This window comes from Varroa jacobsoni, unplaced genomic scaffold, assembly GCF_002532875.2.
Source record: "Varroa jacobsoni isolate VJ856 unplaced genomic scaffold, vjacob_1.0 scaffold_1417, whole genome shotgun sequence".
In the NCBI taxonomy this organism is placed as follows: domain Eukaryota; kingdom Metazoa; phylum Arthropoda; class Arachnida; order Mesostigmata; family Varroidae; genus Varroa; species Varroa jacobsoni.
Window position 1 is genome coordinate 203,293 of NW_019214319.1, and position 27,898 is coordinate 231,190.

The 27,898-nt window shown below is 41.9% G+C and overlaps 2 long non-coding RNA genes across 3 annotated transcripts in view; one reads left to right on the forward strand and one right to left on the reverse strand.

The window, feature by feature from the left end:
- The first annotated feature begins 2,689 nt into the window (after window positions 1-2,689).
- On the forward strand, window positions 2,690-27,720 carry LOC147752203 (uncharacterized). The gene is made up of 2 exons (XR_015314699.1): window positions 2,690-2,846; window positions 27,456-27,720. It is a non-coding gene; the product is annotated as an uncharacterized LOC147752203 (long non-coding RNA).
- Window positions 19,500-27,898, reverse strand: part of LOC111269811 (uncharacterized) — a 29,819-nt gene continuing 21,420 nt past the window's right edge. For both annotated transcript variants that reach the window (XR_002685943.2, XR_002685942.2), the window contains exons 4-5: window positions 21,408-21,546; window positions 19,500-21,074 (exon numbers count right to left, since the gene is read on the reverse strand). This is a non-coding gene — a long non-coding RNA (uncharacterized LOC111269811). The remainder of the gene's footprint in view (window positions 21,075-21,407; window positions 21,547-27,898) is intronic.

Genomic DNA, 27,898 nt, shown 5'->3' on the forward strand with positions numbered 1-27,898 from the left:
CTATGAGACTTAACGCGCTGTATAAGTCAGCACCCAACGAACAGCTCTGATCAGTTACTCTTTTTTAGCGGGCATTGGTTGCATGAAGAAAGCGCAGCAGCTTTGGTATTACGCGGGTCATAAGTAGCTCGTCGATGCACCTCAAAACATCAACTGTTACCCCAAATCCTGCTACCGTTATAAATGATAAATGAATACGACGATACTTCAGTGTCATTAAACGATGATATTCAGTCTAAGTTAAACAATAAATAGACCTCGTTTACCTGATGCACGCGACCTGACTGTCATACCAGTTTCGTCGTCACAACGTAAGTGCTTACGTGACATTCAATCCACTGGCCATATCTAACTGACGAAACTAATTCAATGAGAATGTCGTCTAAATTTCTGATTGAGAACAAAGTAAGTTGTTCTGTTTTAACTAATATATTCTCTACTCTTTGCGCGCTCATTGGACAGGCAATAAATGCAGCGTTCCATTTTCTATCATAAATCCATGTTTATTTGCCTGAATGCCGTGCATGTCAAGTTGCGAACCGGGTGCACAGAAAGTTTTTGCTAAATCTATTTGAAGCTCAAACTGATGTTCGGGATCTGTGCGCGCCAAATATTGACTCTGTATACTGTAGCAGAGGATACTGATTCAGACGCCAGCAGGCAGCCGCGATGACGTTACCACACCACCGAAACCCTGCTTCTGGAGCACTGCTTGAATCTGCCTTAACGCTCTATGATCCGTTGCGACTGGTCGGTTTAAAGCTGCTGTTATTGGGTCTCCGGCATAGCATTTAGTGGTTGTCGTTGTCGTTATCAGCAGCATCGCCACGACCATCGACAATGTCGCCGATGCTGCACTTCTCTTTGACTTTGTGGTCTGTTCCCCGTGGTTTGCAGATTTGGGCGCGCAAGCGGTCACCCTGCAGTGCCGGATTAAACCGGGTCGTTCGTCCCAATTCGCTATAGCAACAACAGCAGTACCAAATAGAGGCTCAACGACCTCACCTGAGGGGTAACAGCAGCAAGCGGCATGGAAATGGCAGCTCCAGCAGTCGTCGAGGCCTTCAACTCAGACGCGCGACACGCAAAACGCTCGCAGTTCACGTTTCGGTTGCTAGCGACAGCAACAGGAACGGGGTGGTGTTATCACAAATGTCACTTCGGTTGAAGAGGATATTGCGGTGTTAGCCGTTGTCTGATCGCGCCTGAAGCCATTGCCGAAGTTTGGTGCCCGGGGTCGGTTCGGTCTCCCCCGGGGCCGCTGTCACTTCGCCTCCGTCTTCCTTTTCGTTGTCATCTGATTTTCTTCATCTTCACGTCTCTAATCTTCACGGCGGCGCAAAAAAGCGAACGAACGAAAAAGGCCCAAGAAGATGAAGACTGAAGAGACCCGAAAAGTTTCAGCGGCATCTGTCGCACCGGCCGCTATTACTGTTGCTTCTTCCACTACCATAAGCAGAAGCAATCTGCAGCGAGAAACAAGCAACGACCAGGTAGCAGGCAAGAAGGAAAGAACGAAGTACATAGCGCAATAATAGCTGCTTGCCAACGGCAAAAATGCCGGTTATATAGGTGAAAGTATCGAAGAATCAGGACAAAAATAAAACAACAAGAGAGAAGTTGAGAGTCGCAACTCAAGAGCAGAGGAAAACCCAAACGAGCGAGAAAGAACGAACGGATACCGTCGACATCAAACATGGCTGCCTGAAACGCTGGCTGTTGCCACTCGAACTCTGGTACAAGGACAACGTCTCAGGCCTCCAGCGATTTGGAGAAGACAATTTCTCTTGTGGCAGGACTTTTGGAAAGAGTTATTCGAAAACTGCACAAAAAAGAGGAGATTTCCTCTTATCGCGCACAGATAACCAAGCCTAGTCGACGCAACTAAAAACTCAAAAGATGACCGCATAAACTCCGCACAGAAGATCCTGCAGGCAGTCCACTACGATTTTTGCTTTTCCTGTTGTTACAACAAATTAGGTCAGAAATTGAAGACGCCACCCAAAAACGTCACTTCTGTTTGATCCCCGTCAATGGATATTGTGGCTGAGTCTTCAGCTTCGAGGAGACTAGGCCGCCGCTAGCACTGATCACGACCTTTAGGTGCTCTACCTTATGAGAGGACGACCATTACAGAGGAACAATAGCCATCTTCAGCGGATCCGGTTGTCTAGTGAACGAACGTTACTGGTTCAACTTGATACTGGTCGCATGTAGAAACCATGGATGTCGCCAGTACCGCTGACTGCGGTGACCCAAGCAACTTCGATCGCTTCGACGACCCATTTTCGAATTGTGAGCAATGGCTTTCGCATATGCACATAAATACACACACACAAACGCACACGTACAGTTATACTTTTACGCAAGGCGTAGGCATCAATAGAGTAACGACTTACAAACAAACAGGGCACCACGCTTCTCGAGCATATGTTTATCTACAAACAAGCTGGTGTTCACGCGTGAAAATCGCCTGATCGCTGGCTGGAACGTGGTCGATGCGGTACAAGTCGGAATGCTTCCGACACGAAAGCGGCTAATGTTTCTATAACATTTACTTTGCTAGAACGCTCACTGCGCTTAGGTTCCACCCTCAAGAATACGTTGATGCCGCCAGCGGCTGTATCAGGCACACCATCATCATCGTCACCACCAATAACAGTACCTTGACGCTAGTCGTATTGCCGGTGCAAATATATGACGGCTTAATTACTGAGTACAACTACTCAGAAACGTGTAAGAGGGCAGTCAGTGTACGCGATTGTGTTCTGTGCGGTTTCCCTACGTACGCGTTTCCACGTGATAAAAGCACTTAAACGGGTGTGAATAACTGGAGCTTTGTTCGTGTAAGTTTTTACTTACTGTGTTGGAAAGTTATTTTTTGTAGAAAAGTTTGGCAGATTCATTATTTTAGTTGATCGAGACCTCCTGCTACAAACTAGATGCATAAGGGAGGCTGCAAGTGAGGGTCTCGATGCAGCAGAAAAGATTTTGTGTGCCTAACCTTAGGAACACACTTATTTAACACATAGACAAAACGGGCAGTTCAACACTAATTTTACAACGACATAATTGTGAGTTCATCAAGTTCTATAGATCGCATAAGTAAAAGTTTGTGGCCTAGAGCAAACGTGTGTTATTAAGTTACGGTTATGTTTGAATAGGTTAAAAGCACACGCCGATGTGATTCACTTAATCAATTAAACGAGAAGAATTTCACTATCGAAACGGTACAAGCGGTTATGATCCATACTGGAGTTATATATATATATATATATATATATATATATACGTTCTTCTTTTCATATATACATATAAGAAAAAGTGCTCGATACTAATAGAACAGTCCGATTTTTTCAGTTTCTGTGTTGTCGCAGTGACCTACTATGAGGTACCGTAGCAGGTAATACCGACGAAGAGGTTTTACCTACGCCGTAATGCCCACGTAGTCACCCGTTCGTTGTGACTATCGTTTGTTTGTCTCTTGCAATATCTCTAATAATCGAATAGTTAGACGCTGTTTATGTGAACTGTGTTTTTGTTCGTCATTCATTGATACGAGGCAATTTATGTCTCTCGAATCCTTCTATGTTTCATCCGCGCCTTGTCTCGTACCCGTCGTGTCCTCTCTTCATGTGTTCATATAAACACATCGTCGTGTTTCTTCTATATATATTTTCCAAACATTATTGACGTTTGGTATGTCGTCAACATGCTCGCAGCACCATTATATGCTGATAGGATACAACGCGACCAGCGCGCAACGACTATCGTCTAACGGCCAAAAAGATGTATAGCCGATTTCTGATTTTTTGTGCTTGATTTTTTTACCGCTGATATTGTTATTCTCCTGGTTGCCGTTTTTGTTTTTACGAAGACGAAAACACTGCTTTAGTTTTACTTCACTCGGTCGACACAACAACGATGGCAACTGATTTTCTACGATCGGAAACAATGCCACTATCAAATAGCGAAGTTGTTTTGATCAGGTTCAGCCCTGACGGTGAAGGCGATGTCGATTCCGCTGGGTCGTCCGCAGCACATCAGCCCTAGCTAATAGAAAAAAAAAAACTAGTATCGCTGCTCAAGAGCACCGTTCGTGTTATTATCCTCTAACTGTGCTGGCGGGTTAGTGCTACAATTGATCCCGTGGTTGAACCCTGGCTACTGGGTAAGACTTTGGACTAAGCTCGGCTAGCCCAGTTTCACCGTCAGAGACAGCGGTTTTGCGGTGCGCTCTAAATCAGAAAGACCGCAATGCGAATCAGACGAAAAGGAAAAGATCGATAAATCAGCTATCCTTTTCCTGAGGACAAAATCGACCCGAGAGCTGTGTCAAAAAAGAAAAAACATTTCGAGGGTTGATTCGATGGCGGTCTATCTTATGGGCAAGATAAAGATAAGGCGGCGTCCTAGTTTACGACACTTATTGAAATCGGCCGGAGCTCCATAGCGGATAATATTGTAATAACGTTGTTAGATTATAGGTCTTAGACGTGGTCGTAACGTTCGAGATAATGCTCATCGCCAGAGCAGCTGCTGCATATAGGTAATGATTATCAACTTAAGCATCGGTGTTATAGGTGAGGCTGAGGTACAAGTACTGAGTACAAGTACACTTAGAATTTCGCGCGACTCAATAGAAGCGCGAATTCAACAACACATTGGAATTGTTATCGATTTAAGATAACGTATGTACTTATGATTGTAAAATTTATAGTTTTTATCCCTATTCGGACAAAAATACCTTTGCAGCCTACGAGAACAGGCAATGAAATTGTCATTGAAGTCATAATTATCACATATCGAGACCAAATGAATGGTTTTCGGCCAGGGATCATTGCGTGGTGAGGCATAGCCTTGTTTAGTGACATTTCATATGGCTAACAGGACCTACTGCTGCCTGTCTTTTGCCGAGATCAGCAGCGTGGCTCATGGTGAGTTACGGAAATAGAGTAATTTTATTGCTTTGTTGAGCATGAATCTACCGCTTTTCTGCCTAGGTGGCTTTAATAAAGCTACATATATCCAGTCACATTAGAGAAATCGGGTGCCATTTGAAAGGCGAAAAGCCTTTGGCAGAAGTAGATGTATGAAAATTGTAGGAACGTCCATTTGACGTAGGATGGAACGCTTTAAACATATGTGAATTTTCGGAAAAAAAAAATGTTGTATTTTATGATGTTATTACGATAGGCACAAATATCCAGGGCCGTTAAAAAAAATCTGTTGTCTGGGGTCAAGATGCTTTGTTTATTGGAAGAAACGGCTCGGAAAAACTTGGCGCAAAAGATGCTCCTCGTAGTGGTCTATTAACTGTGAAAAAAATTGATGAAATATTAACAACGTTGCACAGAATCGACCGGCGAGAAGCTGCGATATCGTGACGATATGAATTGAACATCTATCACCAAACATTTTAGAAGCATTTAAACTAAAGTTAGCCACAAAAAATCTCTAATATTTGGGCGCTACGTGAATTGATGTATAATATACTTTTCGTCAGAATTTTCACCTGTAAAAACTTTTCAGAAACGCACGAAACAAATAAAAAGCATCTCAAAGCACTTGATCGCGAATGATGTCACAGACGACGATGATACGCAAATGAAAATGGTAAAAGATGTATTCCACAACCTGTGGCAAAGCCCAGATTAGCACCAAAAAAGATGGTGGGATTGGAAAAAATCGCGCATTCAAAAATTGGCGAGTATAAGCGTTCTGCGGTCAAAAAGCAGCATCATTGCGACAGGCCATTGAAAAATAGGCCAGACCGAATACGTCCGTAGCTAACCAGCGATAATTATGAGAACTTGATTAGAAATTTTAAAGCATCCGCCCTATAGCCTGAATTTTGCAATGTAAGAGTATCATTTGTGTGGTTCTTTGCAGAACTATCCTAACGTTATTAATTTCGCTTCAACGGAGGGACGTAAAAATCATGTAGCATCATTTTTTGGCCATCGACAATCGAAGTTTTACAGTTTATTACAGGATTCCAGAAAAAATCGCAGAGGATCAAAATGGCGTATATTCGGTTTATATGTACATAGATGTTGGGTCAAAAACGGTCAATACTTTTCCGGGAATCCAATATCAAGAAGGTCACTGTAGGCTCCTACCTAATGAGTTACGTACCGTGACTAACTCAGTTAATATACCGATATCTTATTGTTAACATTCGCTTGACCCAATACCTTGTATTGTCTACGCCTTGCGTAAGTTAGTACGCGAAAGAAAGCACCGTCTTAAACCGCCTGAGTAGGCCTAGATGGGAAAAGCGGCAATCACGTTTCAAGTTAATGCTTTTATGCTGAGACTACCGCTTGTGTCAACTATACCTTGCGCTTGCCCCAGTGGACGAGGTACAGAAGAAACGGAACTCTGTTCAGAAGGCTCTGGCTGGTTCAGAAGGCTGTTCTGAATCAGAAAGCCAACTGATTGATCCGCGGCGATCTGGCATAAGATCGTAAGCGGCAAAAATTTTATTGGCAAAATACTAGATAATTCCAAGTTAATTTTTGCTAACGGAAAAAAATCAGTGGCAACATTTATTCTTCATGGCATTAGCCGCCGATCGCTGAGCATCGTAATCGTACATAATCCCAGAAGTCGATTTGCAATAGGTAACAGGGTAAATATTGGTAAAATCATTCGTATTCCGCGCACAATGAGCAGTGGTTATTGTGTTGGGGTCTGTGATTATTTAACGTCATTACGTGTTTCAACTATAGAAATCTAGCGAGCGACGCACGTTCGCGTTACGGTGACTGTGAGTAGTCTAAAAAATAACAGAGGCTAATTAAACTATGCTACTGACTATCTACAACGGCCACAATTTGGTCTCCGACAAAATATTAAGATTATATGTCAATACAAATCGGTTAGAAACAACTGAATCGTCGTTGGTCTGCCATGGACAAAATTTTGAGTACGTTCCGTTACAGAAATTAAAAAAGCCGCTGTGCCACACAGATAGCTCTGTTTATTAGGTCGTTTTTTATTATTGTTTAACAGCTAGAAGTGGTGGAGGCCTATGATCAGCCGTTTATAATCTGTTTTGTGTTCTCATGATGGTCCCAGCGTTGAAGCAGATTCATTTTTAATATCGACTTTCGTTGCGAGCTAGGAACTCATTCATATGGTTACCTAATTACTCGTGAGGCTTGTCGCCGTGTGCTGTTAGGCCTATTTTTGTTGACCAGGGATGTTTCATTTACATGGTACATGCAAGCGAGTGAAAGCAAAGCTCTAAGCAGTGTATTAAGGTGGCCCACGTGTGATTCCAGTAAACATGACAGCGCTGACCGATCGGCAGCATTATAACAGAAATTTCTTATATCTCAGCGCGCACAACCCGTTCCCTTGCCCGTTCCCCATTGTAGCTGACTCCATCAATCGCACCAGGCGCGAGCCATTTCCCATAGCCCAATTATAGAGCTTTCATAGTATATCCAACCATTCACTTACCGCCATCCGAAGTGTATTTACTAGCGGCATCATTAACATTAGTGCAGTGGCAGCCATAATCGTTCGTTGAAAAAACCCATGATCTATCCTGCCGAATCCGCCAAGCCGTGGCTCAGTCAGCCGGTAACCCAGCGTTTTTTCGCCGATCTGGTCGATTGTTACAGATCAAACACATTAAGCCCATAACCTCTTTCTCTTCCTCTTTTTTCTATTTAATAGCTCATTTAACAGACATTCGATAGTCTGTCACTGCGGCCCCCTATGTGTCGAACGTATTCACCGGCGGCAGTCCAGTTCCGTCGCCAGTTTTGGTCGTGTATCCCTGTCGGTCGGTATGTTGGCGATTCTATATAGAAGCATTGCATTTTATGAACCGCTTGCCAGTCGCTGTGGTTTTGATGTTGAGCATTGTTGCGCGTATTAGGTAATCACTCCGATAAGCAGAACAACAAAGGGACGAGCAAAAGCGACTTCAATAAAGCTGAATAGCTCATTATTACTATTATGCCTCAATGATTTGTTTTAGAGCTGGCGGTGAATATACGACCGCTAAAGCCATCGAGCGCCCTTGGTCCTTACGATTCGTAAGTGTATGCTACGTGTACCTGAACACCTATTTTCCTACTAGAATTGCAAATAAATAGATTACGATTGGAAGTTTCGCGTAGATACACTTTGCCGCGCTGATCACTGCCATCGAAAGTAGTATTGAACAAGGACACTGGCGAGAGAACTCCTAATATTTACGTAGGTCACCTTGCCATCATCATAAGCATTTGTCTCACGGCCAGTGAAAACACCGTTCAGGCTGACATTGATAACTTGTGGCATTAGTTTCGGTTTTTATTGGTCAGTAGACGACGAAGTAAGCCATGTGTGCTTGGGGGGCGTAGAAGGTTCACGATGCCTAGGTAAAATAGCACCAGACCGCCCTGGTCTTCTATATGAACACTGGCAAATGTGCATCAAAACTAAACAAATTCAGGTAAATTATACCTGATGGGCAAATGTAAAGATAAGTACTCTAAAAGCGAACTACGCAGGAATACAGCGCAAATAAGAGAATATATTTAACAGGAGTTCACTATCAGATTCAACCTGCCGCGCCGCTACAAGTAGAAAGCGCATGATGATGACTACTGTGGTACCGCTATAGGTAGATGGTTCGGATTTGATTGGATATCTTCTCTGCGGCCATTGCTGGCTTCCGTAGGTAGGCAATGCCCAGCTCAAGGCGACACGCGCTACCGGGTCCAATAAACACTAAGTAACTGGGCCACGGGCGTGGCTATGACTTGAGTGTATGTCCTCCTAGATTCGGGGCAAAGGATCCGTCGAGTTGTTTGACGAGAGTCGCACATCGAAAAAGATATAGGCAGCTATACAGTTGTACTGAAGAGCGATGACATTAACCACCCCATTTCGCCAACGACTCAACAATATTTCATTGTTTGTATCGGCGTTATTCGCAGGTTGTTATTTGTCGTTACAGCTCAGCATTACGATAGACAGTATTACGTAACGACTATGAATAACAGGTACGTACGCGATACAACAACAGAAATCGATCGTAACCGGTCGGTCTAAACGATACGATACGGTGTTTATGTAAGAAACCAGCCGTAACACAAATGTAAACACACTATAATTCGTGACAACACAGAGAAACGTTAATTTAAAATTTTTGCTAGTTTAAATCGAATTATAAAATGCATTTCGCTTCTTGCTTGTGCTGGCCATACTTGTCGTGCACTATTAGGACAGTCCCGTAACATACCGCTGTTGCTAGTATTTGTGGGACCGCGCAGTTTCAAAGCGTACGTTTTACTGTTGACTAATCGACCGTCACATTTCATCGATTCAGGCAGATCGGTTAGGTGATTGATTGATAGCTAACACCGGGTGTCAGCGGTTAAACTGTGGTCATCTGGGTCTGCGCAATTGTTTACGATTTTGATTATCTCCACAAATGTTAGCCTATAGGCCAGAATCGATCTGTGTGTTCATGCGGTTGCATAAGCTAACGTTGGTTAACGTTTGAGAGGGAGATTATGTGTAGTTCCCCGCATATAGATATTGTGTAATTCGATGATATGTAATAAGAGGCGACTGTATTTTGCATTTGTGGTCTGGGTCGATATGGCTGCGTTGTTTCGATAGTGTGTCAGGACGTATTGGATTTTTGCGAGAACCGATCTAGTTGGTGGCTACCGACGAGCACGAGAGAAGATCCAGCGGAGCGATCTGATTAGTGGGTGTTTTTTGTATCGTTCACTATGCCTTGGCTATTGCATAGCTGACCCTTAGAATAACGAAGGAAGTCTGCCTGACAATGATCCTTCGAGGCTTGTAAGTTCTAGCTGTTCGTTCTTGTGATGATGCAGTAGTAACGTGTTTGCCTATTGAGTTTAAAGGCATATGAGGTTATCTGCGTTGAAAATAGGGCATAGACACACTTCATTCCATGTGTCTGAAAGGGCCAGTCATTCTCAACCAAGAAAGGTTAAAAAAAATAGTAAAGCGTGAAATATATTCACGACGTTAGTAATTTGCAACGAAGCAGTTATTATAGCTACTATCTGCAGACAACGGAGACGAACGGGCATCGTCGAAATGTAACTCTAGATTTCGAACCTTTTTCAACGTGCAAATTCTTATTTCTCCTGTCCGCAGTTATTGTTAAGTTCCCTAGAATTTACTGCGGGCATATTTTTAATAAAATTCGATTGATTGGATTAAGTAACTTGACATTTGATTCATCATTGGACATAGACAACGTTCTGGAAACTCAAACTGCATTAAATACAGATAGCTTTGTACATAATTCATCCTATACACCTAGTCCACACGAAGATTTGAGCGAATTTGACTCATGCTACATCTATGCCATAGAAACAGGCAATGTATTCTACAAAAGGATCAATGACAGGTTTGGATAAATATCTTACTGAACAATGTGTTATATCTCCCGCGTAGGCTACAGATTATGCCTTAACAACAAGTCGTATGCGCCAGTTTTTAAATTCAGCTTTCAACTCGTTCGAGGCACCACGTATACCCTATATATGCTGTTCCCATTGTTAGCACTGGGAGAACGGATCGTTTCAGCTTCTTGCACGGTAAACAGCAGTTACATCCGTACGTCTAATGATATTATATATACCTATTTCATCTAAATAAATGCTCATATAATCGCACAATATTGTTGAAGATCCAGTGTTTCCCATCGTGCGTTACACAGAAAGTAGTACTTGCGCAATTAGCGACTACCTGCGTTTATCTCAATATAGAGTATCACTATATATATGTATGTGTGTGTGTGTGTGTAAGTAAGCGTTCATATGGCGATGGTAGTCAGGTGAATCGGGGTCTCGTTCACGCACGATTATGAACGCAGTTGCATTTGACAAACGGAAGAAGCTGGTTGCGAATTGAAGAACTTTTTTTCGTGATAAAATCCGTCTATTTACATCGTTTATTATAACTTGATTCCTATCAGTTAAAGCGCTATGTAGAAGACATGAGCAGTGATCCGAGAGAGGACATGCTTTCAGTATACGTATTACGATTAATGTCTTTCAATTTTAGGTGTATGACATCGACATTCCTAGAACAGCTCGTAGCCACCGCGAGTCCTTTGCTGCTGCTGTTGTCTTCGTCGTCGTCATTTTTCGTTGTTAATGTTGTTGGGTTTGGGGTTCAACTGCTTTTGTCGAAACATCGATGTCGTTACTGTGCGTATTGTTGACTTGTCCCGCCCAGACTTCTGCGGAGCAGAGCCCACAGCCGCGGTGGCGGAGAAGGTTTGCCGCTGACTTGAGAACCAACGCCTGCTTCTTGAGCGTCCACTTCTGAACTATAGTTTGCTTCCCATTGTGTGTGCAAATCCTTTAGCGTTGCCATGTTTATGTATCTTTACTATGCTTGGTTGTGTTTTAATTGGTAGTCGCAGATGTACAGAAAATTTCCATTATCCATAGCTCTCTTTTTCTTGTTGAACGTCCCTTTCGACCTTTTTGCGCATTTCCTCTCTAACGCATATATATAGTATGAATATTGGAATAGAAGATAGTAGTTGCTCCTTTTCTTAGCGCATACGTCTTTCTTTTGTTCATCCTTCGTACGCAGCGCCAGCTCCGTTTGCTGTACATAGTTGTGCTGACGATTAGCGGTACATCGTTAAGTATTCATCGACATACATATGCATGCAGACTCCACTTGCCTGTTCATCATCAACGATGGAGCCCTGAAGTAGTCGAATGAACCAAAGTTTTTTTGCTTCTGTTTCGCTGCCAGGCCATGACAAACTTCTTGCGCATACATGAGACGAATGATCTTTGTGCTCTGGATCTGCAATAGTGAAACTCCAGAGCGCCGTTTTTGCTACACCCGTGTCTTGCTATCGAGTTTCAGCAATGCAGAAAATCTCGCAGCTACTATTGCTGTGACACGGAAATCAACCAGTGATGCTTATATGTAACCAGTGGACACCTGGAAGAATGACGCCGCTCAGATGCGCTCGCAAACGAGACCTGTGCGCTATGAGCCAAGGACGAGAAAAGAAATAAGAAATCAACAATCATCCATTGAGATAAATATATACAAAGCAGAGGCGCAGATAAAATGGCACCATCGAGTTGCCGGCAACAAATATGCCGTCGAAACCCCATGGCCGAAGATTCACAATAAAAACATCATCGTTGTTCTTCGCTACGGCTGCCTGTGTGGCTGTTGGTTGAGTTCGTCTAAACATCTTTGTGTGTCGCGTATGTAATTCTTCCAGGTCTGTTTATATGATTGTTAGCGTTACAATTCTTTGATTGTTTATTGTTATTATTTTCATTAGCAACGGCTAGTGCGACCAACGTCAACGCCGCTAGCCTCGTAGTATTATATAATGCTGTTCTTATAATTATTTGTATTTATGAGATGACACAATCCGGCTAACAACGACAACGGACGCACCGACGCACAGCGCCCTTCGCCCAGAAAAAGCCTGTTCGAGAGACCCAGCAACAATAACTATTAGATAGAAAGCGGTCTGCCCGAATAAGGCCCTGCAGATTGACGTCAGTGGCAACAAGGCACCAACAAAATCAGCTGCCAACAGATGGACACAGTCGCTCTGGAGAGATACGCGTAGTTTTTAGCCATCAACGATTTGGATCATTTGATAAAATTACTATTCCACAAGTTTACGCCTTAAGGCTTGGTCAAATTGCTGTTCGTATTCGGATCCACTTGCCTTGAACTTGCAGAGCGCATTTATATTTGCTTTTCATTTTAATTATCTTATAGAAGAATAGTATCTACCGCAGGGAAGTTACCAGATTTCGACGAACACGAGGTTTCGGAGGGGAGCGACATGCGTGAGGTAACAGCGGGGTGGTCGGTGTTGACTCCAGTTGAAAAATATCGTCATTCTATCAAAAACAAAAAAACACTTAAATTTGATTTTACAACGAACCATTGTCATTGTTACTGTAGTTACTAAACTAATCGTGCGCCCTGGACTTAATTTAATTCGCACGGTCTTGCGGCTGCTGTATCCAGTAATACTTGCATTGTGTTTAGGTATAAAAACGTAGTAAGAGGTAGACATATGTGTCAGGGTAAATTCAGGCATGCTATGCTGGACCGTGTTGTCGTAGCGGACATAGGCTGATTTTCTATGATTGCTACTAGAGGAGAGCCAGTTGTTTTTAAAATGGAACCACAAATTTATTGCGTAATGGCCGGAACATCGCTTTTTGAAGATGACCAAAAATAAAATGTCTCACAGATCCAAATCAACAGTTTATCGCATCGTGCTGAAATACGCCGCTGCTGGAGAAACGTTGACAAGTCCCATCCATCGAAGCCGACCCAGCACGACAGGTAATCTGCTATGGAGATTTTACAATTAGAACGGTGCGATTTGCCTGTTCGTGTTTTGATGAACGCAGTAGAGTGTATCATAATTCGATTTTGTTTATGGAGACATTATGTCTTAGTATTGTGCCATCAAAGCTACTTTTCGAGGACAATAGGACCAAAAGGCCTGATCGGTGTCATTTACTTCTTAGCTCTTTCATTTACGGGCCACCAAGTTGTACTTGATTCTCCAGCGGCAAGGAAAATATTTCTTGTAAAGTCCGAACATGCTTACGGGCCCACTGGTTTACTCAGAAATGAAAAGATATCCCCATTGAGAATAAAACCAAAAGTGTATAAGCAAAAATTGGAAGCGAGACTGTCAACCTTAGTCTGAGTTGGAAAATTCAGCAGAAGTTTAATAAATCTCGGTACAACAACGTCCGATAGTTCAATATCGTTATTGTGAGCTATTGGAAACTTAGATCGTTATAAAAAAACATGAACCGAAAAAAGCCGTGACTTGTAAGTGGATTAGAGCTACGCCCGAAGCTAATGATTGCAGCACTAAATAAAGGGGTCTTTGTCAGCACATTATATATAATATTATTATGTATTTTATATATATAAATGAATGCCTATGCTTGATAATAGTAATGTGCTAGCTTCTTAATTACCTAACAACCGACCAAACCGTTAGGTTGCTTACATTCTGCTATCCAGTATTTATTCTGCATTGTATTACTTGGTTTCTACTCGGATAGGACGGATGGCAGGCCATAGAAAAACTAACATCGGGGCACCACTGTTCAAAAAAGGAGTTAGAAATATTGCAGTAAAAAATTGAAATGAAACATGCTCCTATGTTTTGTGTTCTGTTTGAACAATGGCCTTTCATGTCTAGCCACACAGCGTCACAAACAAAGCTGCTGTTGATAGGGGTACTGATAATACTTATCCAAGAAATGTCCCCTTAACGGTGTTTGTTTCAGTTCAACCGGAACAAAGTTGCTTAATAACATTAGTCTGGTTGATTTAGTCTAATGTGAAGTACTTAAGTAAGTTAAGAGGTCGCTGAAAGCCGTGACCCAGCTGTGGTGTAGCAGTGACACACAACAGGGGTCGGTCGATGGGTCATTTTTCTTCTATGAGCCATCCGATTTCAAAACTCTAGTTATATATAGGGCTCAGTCCAGAGTAATGCACTTGCGACCGAACGTAAAAATCGCTAAGATATTGTTATTTGTCTCTCACATAATTTATGCTTATTTAGCGTGTAGCAATAGGCTCGTTTGCAAAGTAAAGTTACTTTACAGCTCCTGTAACTTCGACGATTGCTTCGAAAACCACGCATCTCTCCAGTTTATACAGTAAAATAACTTATGATATTATACAAGTAAACTAGTTGTTCAATCATGTAAATAAATATTGGTGAGCAAAATGATAAACTCATACCAAGGCGTCTCAAGAGGCGTTACTTAGGGTAGTACAATCAAGCTCTATATGACGTCGTTCTCAGGGATGGTAAACAGGTTTTCATTTTTATAACATCAACTAACGTTTGGTCCGTTTTTCTTATTTTGCAATATATATTTATAGATGGCGCCGACGTGACTGACAACTAACATGTCATATGTCCCTTAGTGCGTTGACGTTATGTGCTGACCTTTTTGATGCTGAGGCCTTCAATAACACGGAGCGTCACATAGTAAATTTTTGGGTTGTGGGATATCGATACGTGGACAATTATGGACTATGGCGTAAATTGTTCACTGCAAAGACGTCTTTTCTGCTAAGTAGTGGACGATTGATTTCGATTTCGGTTTGCGAACATACGCCCTTGTATTACGCTGTCCCTATTTACGTACGTTAACACGATACTAGATCTATGAGCGGTAACTAGCTATCGCCATGTCTAAACAAATGTATTGAATCGTACGTCCGGTTCTGTCGATAGGCGTCACGTGCATCGTAGTGTGTCTACGTTCAGTTTCCAATTGAACAAATACGCTGCTCGTTAGGGGAACAATCATTAGCGCATCTGTCGTTTAGATGCCATAAACTCGAGTCATCCCGCAAAAGAATCGTCCCAAATTGCGTAACCGTGCGCCTGTGTATTTCCCTACAAAACGTGTCAGTAACCAACCTTTGAAGCCGGATTTAAACTGTGCTGGGCTGAATACGGCTCCACAGTAAAAAATCTAATATTCGAAAATCGCGCGAATAACAGCGCGCCATTATTGCTTCTTTTCATAATGTATGCTGACGCCCAAGAGTTACAACATGCCGTTGGTCAATGAGATATTAAAATCGGACAAAACAATATGCCAGCAAAGCATGTCAACCGTATTCTCATCATTCGATGGGCCTTCGTCGTATGTCCTCTCAGAAACTCGGAAGTCAGATGGACAGGTGCACTTCGGTCATCATCTAGAACCGACTCTGAATTTCGAAACAAAGCCTTTGTCATGTATTATATTAGAAAAATTATTTCGAATTGACATTCATACATCTACTGCAGTTCAAGAACCCGTCGAGGCTACGTGGGTTCATTATTCTCGTTTTTTGTTCGTATGACCATCCGTATTCCATATCAGCAACATAAGACTATGTATTTCCTTTCGCTAGTTTTCCGCTTCTTCGTTTGTCTTCAGCGAAACGGTTGTAGGATGCCGGATAATGATAGCAATTTGCACGTGACTATGGTCACTGTCGCTGTTTCTACTATTATATTATTATCCTATTATCCTTACAGTCACCACCGCCATCGTTATTTCTATTGCCAGAAGCAGTGTCTATTTTGCGGCTTTGTGGATTATACTAATTATACACAAGTAAATGATCGATTATGATATCCCTATTGCGTGTTGCTTCCATAACCGCTGTGGCAATTTCGGTGAATAGTATACTTGCTAGAAAATTACTGCTGTTATTAAGACTGTCATGAACAAAAATAAGCTCGGCTAAACTGGTTAATATCACTGACTTGTTTGCTTAATAAACATATACACAATAGCATGACTTGCAATAATAACAAATGCCTATAGATACACGTATGAAAACAGATACTAATATATGTATATAATCGCAGTCGATGGCGCTGCTGCAAAACATGTGAGAGGAGGAAGCTAGGACTGGGACCAGCGGGAGGCGATGGTTGTTCCCGAGGGTTCGCAGTCTTTCGTTAGTTATCTTCAGTTTGCTTTATTTGTTGACATTTTTTGATCTCATTAACGAGTTGTCCAAGATAACTAATAAATAGCGTTTAACAACGTTTTTGAAGGACGGCACGTGACACTTGAGAAGATATTCCTGGCGCGATGAGATAGAACGATATGCAGAGAGAATATCTTTTTTTCTCGTTTTTGTTCGCTATTACGAACGCCAGTATTATGAGAGTAAAATAGAATCGGCGGTTATTTATCCCACGGCGAGACTCGATACGCGTAGAAACTAGTTAACTCGATAATATGCTACTGTGTACCTGTGTCACCTGACGTACGCGCCTATCTATCTTCGGCTATGAGAACAGGACGCCTGCAGACGTTACATGCATAGCTGAGCATAGGGAAACAATACATTATATATCAATTCCGCAGTCCGAGACCGTTGGCCAGCCGTCGTTGAAGGCGCGCTTTTCGTTCACCGTTACAGAATCTAGATTACAATAGTTTTACACGTAGCGAACGGAATTGGTTGTTGTTGTTGCGTACATCCGGTATTGCTATAGGACATTTCATTCCAATGTCTGTATATTATGTCCATTTCCTGCACAGTCATCTGAGGATGGCGTGGAATGGAGCTATAAATGCACAGGGCAGCTTGTTGTAGAATTCGTATATGTGTTGTTATTATATTGTGTTATCTAGCCGCGCATAGTAACTTATTAATAACAAGCTATTGGAAAAACATATGACTGCCAATTACTGAGTGGGAAAAAATCATCTACCGTTTTATACTGAAGTGGAACTATTCTCTGTCGAATGCAGCCTGACGATTATTTCCACATTACAGCAACGCTAAATTTACACGAATGGAAAACACAAAAGGTAATAAAAACTGTTGCTCAGAAGAGGGTCGTTGTTTACTGGGTAACGCATGGCTTGAAGGGGTTAATCTTGTTATATTATTGTTCGCTTTGTATCGTGATGCCCTGACTTGAAGCCGCTTTTGGCAACCTGATTTTATCAACACATCTTGTCGCGTAGGTCAGACTACAATTCGAAATACAGACTGATGATTTCTCAGATCATTTGTGTCCGCATCTGTTTGAACTGTCAGCAGCAGCGGTAGCATCTCAAGTAACCGGTAGTCGCGATGTGTTCATTATTGATTCACTGGCCAAAGTAACAATAATAGAATCACAGATCAACTTATTTAGCCAAACGGGTAACCCGTACGTCAGGACACCTCGTTATTATTTCCCAGAAGTGGGCAAAATTTAGAATAACCGTACCAAATTTCTTTTCTCAAGCTCTCTCTACGTTTTCGTGCGTGTCGCCCACTCGTGCAACGACCCAAAACCGTCCGTGAAAATCGGCCGAAGCACGACTTTACCTCGATGCCCGGTCGGTCGCCCGCGAAACCTATACAGACAACGAGTAACAAGCGTATCTGACGGTGCATTATTATATAGCAAAGCTATCCCAGCGCTAAGTACCGTGATTTGTCGAGTTAATGCTTACGTGTTTGGCGGCTCGAGACCCGAGACAAGCACGAGTAACCGTTCTAATGAATTTAATTAAAGACAACAACAGCTACAAAAAGCGTTTCAATAGGAATAGTTAAATAAACTCAAAGAAAGGCTTATGGAGGGGCGGAGAGTTTCTACATAGAATCCTCGGTGGAGGGTGTATACGTTGAGAAACCGCAGCGAAATTGGGCTTGATTTTTCTACGTTTGCCTGGAGGACAGCCAACGGTGGCTACTATAATAGTGCCAATGGAGTTTCCTCAAATTTGATTTATCGTCCGTGCATCATGAATATCTGTTATTATTAAGCCATGCTACCGGTCCTGACTTATAAGAAGTATTAGCTAATGTAGTCAATAGAGGTCTAATTGGCCCTTATAATTCTATATATATAAACATGATGAGGCATTCGATGCACAAAATGTTTTCATAGATTTAGGTGGTAGAGATCGTGGGGCATACTGGAAGTTATTGCCGCGAAGTTATAATGCCAAGGAACTTCATTGCTACTACTGATTTTACAAAATACGTGTTACATTGTAGTAATCAGCACCTCCTACCCTAGAGTAGATACATAAAAAAATGACATATCCAGCTCTAATTGACGTAACTGCTTCAGTGCCTCCACGGGACAATATTGTTATCGACCAACGATTCTTCAGATTAATTATGCGTTTGCTATACAATAAAAAAGAACAATTAACTGCAGCGATCGGAGCTTCTGCGCTATCTATAATACATAGGATTTAAAACATCAGATCAATCAGAACGGCCAAGCCGGTGAGCGTTCTCAATGCCCGATGGTGTCTAACTTTCCCCCTTAGTAGACTTCTGCAATAACTTTATTTTGACTGAAACGATGGCAGATTTATCTTTCCTGCCATAGGCCAATGACCAATTCGGTTTAACAAGACTTGATCGTTGTTGACTCCTGGCTGCGCGTTTTGTCCATATTTCATGGGTTACCGGTTATCAGCGTTCTGTTATGTTATAGTTAATTTTGTACCTTGTTTCGAGTTCTACGTCCGGCATTTAAGTCGTCAGACATTGACTAACTAAAATGGCTGGAATTTTCTGTACCGAACGAAGTGCATCAACGCTCGGATTGAAACCTACGTGTCCTTCAGCCTAGTAGGTAAACACGTTACCACTGTACTGTTACCCCTTGATTATACTTATAGAATTCGTTCGAGTAAACCAATCAGCAGGCCCAGCTAGCGATGAGCGTAACTGCCAGTTAACCAGCAAAATGAAATAAGCCAATAGATATAAGCGGAGTACGGATCGAATCTCACTCTACTTAAACGAACCAAACAGTGTATCTGTTAACATGGAACATTGTCGAGAATTGGAATTTACCTCAACTAGCATTCTAACATACATTGTTTTTTCTTACTGCATGCGCTAGGCATTCTGGAAAAATAAGACTTTAGCATCACACGATTCTGCTAAGATAACGTTTAATATTGTATCACTCGAAAATACTATTTAAGATTTAGGTTTTTTATTTTTACGTAATTGCGTTTCTACTATCAGTCGGGATCTTCGTCCGAGGCGATTTTTAGTGTTTGCATTATATTTTATTTAGCTTTATTATTCACGAAACTCGGGACTCGTGTTATAACATGTTGTTCCTTCTTATTTAAGCAGTAATTCGTTAAGCTGTTAGAGACATGTGATTATATAATGCCCAGATAAATGGGTTATCTTTTGGGTCAGATTGATTACCCTTGAGATCATAAATCGCTGGATCGTGTCACTAGCTAAACGTCTCAAATAATACTTCGCACGATTACATTGAATGATAGCCTACCAACCAAAAGTCCTGTGCGGATCTTAATAAATCTATGTTTTGTAATGACGTTTTCGAACCCATCTTTATGAATTACCTTTGTAAATCACCCGCCTTCAGGTTATGATCAATCATGTTATAACTCCATTCATTTAGTTGCCGGTAGTAGAAACCCAGTTTGCTCAGGCTGACTGTTGGCGTGAAGTGTCTTAAAATTTTAGAGTTGTTTAAATTGTGTTAGTTCGTTAAAACGAGAGGTACCTGTGGTCGGCCTCATAGCCTCACAGGCCACACGTTTCGCCAGCGTGCTTGACAACACTTTTCTTCCGTTTCCATTCATCCAACTATAAAGCTCATTCTCGGAAAACATTTTTCGTGAATGTCTAGACTCGAATCGCATTAGCAATTTACACCAAACGACTTATGACGCTCGCTCTGCTGTCCACTTCAGCCATCACGAATTGTACAAGGTTCCGTATGCTGCAACCTTCCTGATTGTGTCCAACTCTCAAAGACGCAACCGCTGAGGGAGACAGTTGTCAATGCATTTTCTTCTCGAGATGAACAAAAGCGGTCCCCATTTTGAACCTATTTTCATACTCTGTTTCGGCAATGAACCCCGCTGTTCTGTTTTAATGTGCCAATGTGTCTTCTGCTGCTACAATATGTACCTAAATAGATGTGTCTGCTTCGACCGATTTTTCATGGTGTTATTGGTGACGCTGAATCCTGATCAGCACCGTTTTCGTGCTGTTTTGATAGAGGTCGTGATCAAGCGAATAGATGGCGGGACAGCGTTCCTAGCGTCTAACTAAGAGGATTGAACAACTACGAATCATAACTCGGTTAGAGCGAGTCTGTCATGTTTTTTTCTGCTACTGCATGCACTGGGCATTGTGGACAAATGTGAGCAAACTGCCTGATATAGCGAAAAGCAGTTGAGGTGAATTTCTGTCGGTTCGATGAAGCTCGTGATCATTTTCTGAGTCTCTATAATCATATTCGCCAATCGGGTTGGTATCGTCATAGTGTGTTGAGTGGGAATTCACGAAAACAATGTCTACATAACAGTCGATAGATTACGTTTAGATACATAACGCTTGAAGACCTTTATCTAAGCAGATTATGATTTTTGGCATAGAGATGATATCGTAGTTTTGCGCTTAAAAAGACGACCGAAGGCGGACATGTTCTGGTACACGTGAAACATTGGTTGCCTGCGGTCCTTTCTGTGCGAAGCGATTTGCGGTACCGAAATCTCGGTCAGCTGCAAAATTAGAGGAACAAAAACTATTAGGCATCATTACGATAGTTTCAGTTAAGTGCTTCGCATCATAGCCGGTACAATATAGAAAAATATTATGTTACAGAAATGCAGCACCAGGACTTTTCGTACGCTGTCGCGCAGCGTCGCGTAAGCCTCTGTCTACATGATTTTGGAGCATATTTACTGCTATTTTATTATAACCAATAGCAAAGTTATTACATAAGTTATTGAATGAATTTTCTTGTGATTTAAAATATCTGTTTTGTGCAATTTCTCATCAAGGACCTCCTTAGGCAAACAGAGATTAAAGTACATGGGAATCATTTGGCGAACCTTTGTCAATGGATTGATGCCCCTCCATACGTCGTGTGAATTAGGACCTTCCATAAGGCCAGCGATTCGGGGTGCCTTGAGACATATTCCACGCTCCTGGCCCACACAGAAACGAATCGAGTGCATAAAGCGGATTTCGCTAGAAGAAGTTAATATCAAGCATCACAATTTATGTTATGTAAAATCTTCGCAGTAAAATCGGATACATTACCAGCAACGAACAGACCGGAACGTAAGTTGACTATATCGGTATTACGAGTCTACTACTGTATACGACCAACTACGGTTAGTAGAATATTTAATGCGCTGCCGTTCAGCCGTTAAGAATCCAATAGTTATGGCTTGAGCAATTAACGAACCCGTTACGACTAGCTACTCCCGAATAGCAACGGCGTTCTTACACTTTCCGCGCTTAAGCGGACATCGACTACATATGGTTGCCACGTACCAAAGCATACATATGGACTGAGCGTCAGGCCGTCCTGTAGTGCTATCCCTCTCAAATCGTGTAGGGCTTTCGGACTACAGCAGTTGAAAGGAGCTTCACCTAGAAGCTTCTTCTTAGTTACATCTTTATTCAGAGTTTTGCTGCTTATTGACAGTCTTAGAAGCACATACGAGATAACCCATTTATAATATCAGAACGTCTGCACGGCACGCAGCCATGTATAGTTTGCTGTAACAGCCGTGTCCTATGTCCGGTAATTGGGCCTGTACTCCACGCTGTGTCTCTATATTGTGATTACGGCTGTAGCCTGTTGTTTAATTAAATTGATGCTTAAGGGCTCTACGCAACGAAAAGGCTACGCCATCAACCCATTCCAATGGGTAGGCATAGATCAGGCCGAATCGGTCGTTAAATTTCTACACCCGGTATGTATTACTCGTTCAACGATCGCCGGCCAGCTTGAATTGGCTCTGTCGTCCTGCAGCCTTTTCTTCCCCATTTAATCCCCCTATTAACGTTAGCATTCTGTCATACAAACACACGCACAGCTGTACCATCTACTCGAACAAATGCTTCGTGAATGAAGTCAGCTTGGAGGCATAAATAGATTTTGCCGCAACCTAGTGAAGCGTTGAACGTTCTGCATGCGCCCAATATTATAATGATATTAATAATATTACTTGTTTCGTCGCTGTTTCTATTATCATCGATGTTATTGTTGATGATATTATGGTAAGTATCTAAGGGGCCAACGGCACGTAACGTCACATATTTTCCAAGGTTTTTGGCCCTATTCAAGTCATCATTCACTCGTATATATGACTACTTATCAAGGAGTATGATTCCTCATCGTATAGTAGGGTCACAGGAAAACCAACCTGCCTCAAACATCGACCCGTCTCTGACACCGATCAGAATTGGGCAGCTGCAATAGAATATTAGCTAATGGATCGCCATTTTCTACACGACAGCAGTAACTATACGACCCCTGAAGCAGACCCCACGACTGAATGGGACCCGTACATTTTATTCAAGTTTCCTGAGAGTTGGAGAGCCGTAACAACAAGGACACTGTTACATCGGATGACAGATGGCACCGAACAGTTTCGCCCAAGTTTGCCTTCCGTGAGCACTTATTGGAGACCTTGCAGGCATATGGACATATAAAAATGGGGTAGCACGTATATAACGATTAAATGACACTTACGTTTACTATGGCAGTTACGCGATGAAACGAACGTTGGATACATAGAAGACTCAATAGAACTAACTAAAAGCAACGTGGAAGTCTTATTCTTGTTATCAGCCTTTACACTGATAAGTATTCACCCTCATCCTAGGCTTATAGGAAATGCCTAGTTTACGTGTGTAGTAACGTTTACTCTAACGGCGATACTTGCGCCGTAAGGTCAATGGAACAAACAAAGTCGGGTGCACTTGAAATGAAACAATACATCTTAGGATGCATCCAGGCATAAGCGAAAAACGGAGGAACCTAACGGCTCAACTATAAATATGTGTAGAGGATAGGGCAAAAAAATGACCAAGTTTTTATTTTGAATCGATTAATGTAGCAGGAGACATGTATATAATTGCAATAAAGACCGAATTTAGCTTTAATAGCTGTAAAATGAAGATTTTCTAACCGTTGAGTTATTTTTGCCCATTCTGTACAAAGCCTATTTATAATGTACTTTATTTCATTATCAAAAAGTATTCAAAAACGTTTTTAAATAAGAAAAATTTTCATGTTCCTTGTCCTTAAATTCGTCAACAACGGCCCGGCTTATTTCCATTGTATTTACATATTCACAGTGCGTCCACACGTACGCCCTAGCAGGTACGGGTCAGTGCCGAGGTCCACTTGGTCGAGTCGACAATGGCTTCTGCCCCACTTTTTACAAAGGGGAAAAGGTACTGTTGACAACGAGTCAACTCTCATTTTAAGATCAATACAAACCAATATACGCGATAACGATCGGTCGACCCTTTCGCCGTGCTCGCAATGTTAACGCCACTTAGCAGTTTCCCAACCTGTCTGGTGGCCGTTTTTTGCCCCCCCCCCCCCCCCCCCAGCTTAGTTCCCCACCACCTTCTAATTTTTAACAAACGGCCTATGTTTCCTGCTCCTCTGACTTGCGAAAGTAGCGAGCGTCTTGTCCTTCATCATTATCGTCAGTAGCTTTTCGCCTTTCACATTGGTGTAGTAGCAGCGTTGCACCAATGGTATCCGTACGTAGCAAGCGTCGGAGTAGCGCCAAGAGTGAAACAAGAACGCCTTAGCTGACGTCAATGTCAGCGAACGGCTTTAAAACCGATATTTTTAGCCTCGCGATCGTATCAGCAGCAGCAGTAATAACAGGAACAACCGACCGACACAATTACGTCCGGGTGACATCGGACGCTGAACCATTCGGCGTCCGCGCGTTACCAAAGTCAACGGGCGGGATACGGTGCGGTTTGCGATGTAACTGGTTGCAGAAATAACAATTATCATCCCCAATCAGCTGGCAACTCGTCTGTAACGAGCAGTACGCAAAATGTACGGATCGCTAGAGTGGCCGATGGAGGATGCCGTTTTTCAGAAGAACATGACGACAACGACGACATGACGAAAACACTTTGACGAAAATCGGACAGGCGGGCGAAGAATCTCCAAAGACGTAAAGGATGTTAGGCTAGAATGAACTGCGTTTTCGGCACGAACTACAGATTAAGGAGCCGTTATCGCTTCCAACGGTGTTTCACTGATGGAGGCCGTCGCTGACGCAGACGATAACGATGGCGTCAACAACAGTCGCCGTTGTGTTGCAGCCGGAGTGCAATCGAAATCTGTTGTCGTTCCGCTTGTTACAGGCAATTTCGCCAGACTGCGAATAAACAGTCAAAACACCAGGAAAAAGTGTACCAGAGCAGCGAGCCTGAGGTGGTATGGTGACGTATGCGGGCCATATACGAAACGATACGGGTAAATGGAAGAAAAAAAAAAAAGAAAAGCTCGGACAAACTGTGCATGTGGGCGAAAAATGGCAATATTTACTATTTTGTTGAAATAAAAGTCAACGGATAGACCAGTGGAAAGTTGAGTTAATTTTTTTTGTATCAGACACAGCGTTCGGTAGGTTTTTGGCTTTTTTTTTTAAGTGTTTTTATTATCTATTTTTTGTTTTTATAATTTGAAATGTAAAAGTTTGTACCGAATGCATCATTCCTAGAGTCTACATAAACACTGTAATCGAATGAAAAGAACAAAACTTTCATTATGAGTAAATTAAAGGCATATTTTCACAATACCATGGAACACTTTCTATGGCTTTTTTCGAGTCGCACAGATCCATAGACCACGATACGAAATGTTATAATAATTAGCTGAACTGAAATTACTTAGAGCAGTTCTTTATAATTAACGGACAGAGACGCGTTCCCGCGCGTCATTTTATCGAAACAGTGCATACGTGCACATAGAGATATAAAGCAGAACAGAAAAGTCTGAAGGGCAAAAGAAAATCTGTTCGTTAGCCACTGGCTTTTTCCGCAGCACAGACAGTCAATGCCCACGGGCATTGTCAATCATTTGCTAGCGTAAAAGTAGCTTTTCTAGCCATCTGTACTAAGTGCAAAAAGTGTTTACTACTACTACTACTACTACACTGGAAAACCTAATGAATTTCGTCACAATGAGTGTCACAAATGCAATCACAGAAAAGTCAGATCGACACAACGTCAGCACCGGTCTTCGCGTATCTGCACATTCACAATCAAATAGTAAAAAACACTGAGCTCTATTATTATACGTTCGCCTCGATTTTGTCGGTACATAGTAATTCGTCCGTGCAGCGTACAGGGTGATGCTGGTGTCGACAGACTTTTCAATGTATGTCGCCGTCTGTTGTTACGGCAAATCTGTAAATGCTTATGTACGTTTTGAAGTATTCATAGAGCATTTAACCGTCTTTTCCGGATATATTCTATAGGGGCTGGAAACTACCGTAAGACTGCCCTAACACTGGTAAAACGCGAAGCGTCTTACTTCACTCTGGCTTTTCCAGCAAAGCTCATAGCACCAGTCGGCTGATGACTTTTGCAGCGTTTTCTATTCCATTCCAACCTTTTCCACATTCCTGGCTACTGATTCTAAATATTATCGAACTAGAACTATGATCACTGAAACGGTCTTGGGTTGATTTGACTCCTAGATCCAGTAATAGATGAACAGAGTTTTTCTTTTTCTATTTCCTTTACTCTATGTCAGGTAGCCAATTTTAGCATCCAAGAAGAACTTGTTCAATACAGCGCCTTCCGGAATACACGCACCAGACACCCGCAGATCGCAATTAACGCTCGAAAGTCGTCATCAGCTTTGGCCTCTGAAATTGAGAATGACTTACGATTGGTTGGTCGGATAGCTGACGATGTTATTGGCAAAAGGCAATATTCGATTTTTACCATTGTATAATGGTAGTAAAGGTAATGAAAGAGGCCATTTTGCCGCTGATGCAGAAGCTTTTGAGCTGATTAGTCGTGCAATTTCCGTCTATAACAATAGCAGTAAAAAGTCTGTCTGTCTGTCATCGGAGACATTAGTTCAAATTTGAAACAAATCTAAAATTGAGGGCTGGACAATTCTGCAAAGAGCTTTCCATAATGATTGAATGTCACTGAAAGCGGTAGAGCTTTTTTTCCGCTCTATTCATGTACGTATACGATAGCGATTAATCGACCAAGCGACCGTTCATTTTAAGCTTGTTCCTGGTGTGGAACTCACAAGGGACAAAATTCTAAAGCTGGCCAAACTGAATCCGTCCATTAGGATTGTCCGTTCTTAATACATATCAGAACGCTTAAAGTAGAATAGGCATCTATTTGATTTTCGTCTTGTTATCACATGCTACACATTTGCATATATATATATATATACTTGTCAATTAATTTATAATATTTTGAAAATCAACGATAATACAACGCCGACAGTGCTGGTGTTCTTCGTAAAAGGCCTTTTTGTCACGCCTTGGTAACATTTGTCAAATTTGCCTCAATATATACAAGAACGTAAGTTCGTTTTCGAGTATCTTCATTGAATCTACGTATTTCAAATCTGCGTAAATCAAAAAATCTTGCTTCCTATCAGCCGCCGTATAATACGATTCACACGACTTCATCATAATCGCTAATCCAGTCTTTACAGATGGTCACAATAGCTCTCACTGAGAGATTGATCGGTGCCGTTTACGCTAATACATATAAATCAGTAACCAAAAAGCACATTTAGCTGGCGTAAATAAGCCCGTATTATATACTCGTAATACAGGAGAGACCCGGTGTAACATTGTCATTACTACATTTTTTTTTGCAACGGCACGCACCGTTGCGTGTACGCTGCGCTCACGTTGAAACGGTGTCGGTTCACAGAAGCTGCTACGTCCGAGCGCAAATGCAACCGGTTTCATTTTTTTGGATCATATACGTTATAATTTCAAGTAACAATTTTACAATCTGTTGCTAAAGAAGGTAAAGTGCCCATCACAGTGCCTTATCTTGGTTAGAGTGGACTCATTCGTTATCAGCTGTTACCTCATAAAAAGCTGTTTTGTTTGTTTCAGGTAGAGGCGTATATCTAGGAGAAATGATTAAGGCCTGCTGATGATAGGAGTATGTGTACCTATCTAGTAGCCACACAGTGAACTGGATCAATGATTATCCTTCTTGTAAGGTCTGTCACATGCCCGTAAAGTTACCAATAGAAACGTCAGATATCATGTGAAACTCACACAATACTATCTTTCGATCGTTTTCCTCTAACGGATCAATTGCCTTTATCCAAGGCCGTTAATACACTGACTGGCAAATAAAGGAAGAAGCATTACTTGTCAAGTGTATTTACTCCTATTTCATTACAGCCATCAACAAAATTAGAGCAAAACTCTATATTTTTGCACATGTGCGATAGCTGAAAGTAAGTATATACAATTGCTTGAAATCAATCCTGTCCAAATTCAACCATGAGTCATTGTTTTCTATATCGAACGCCGCTCTCAGCACAAGC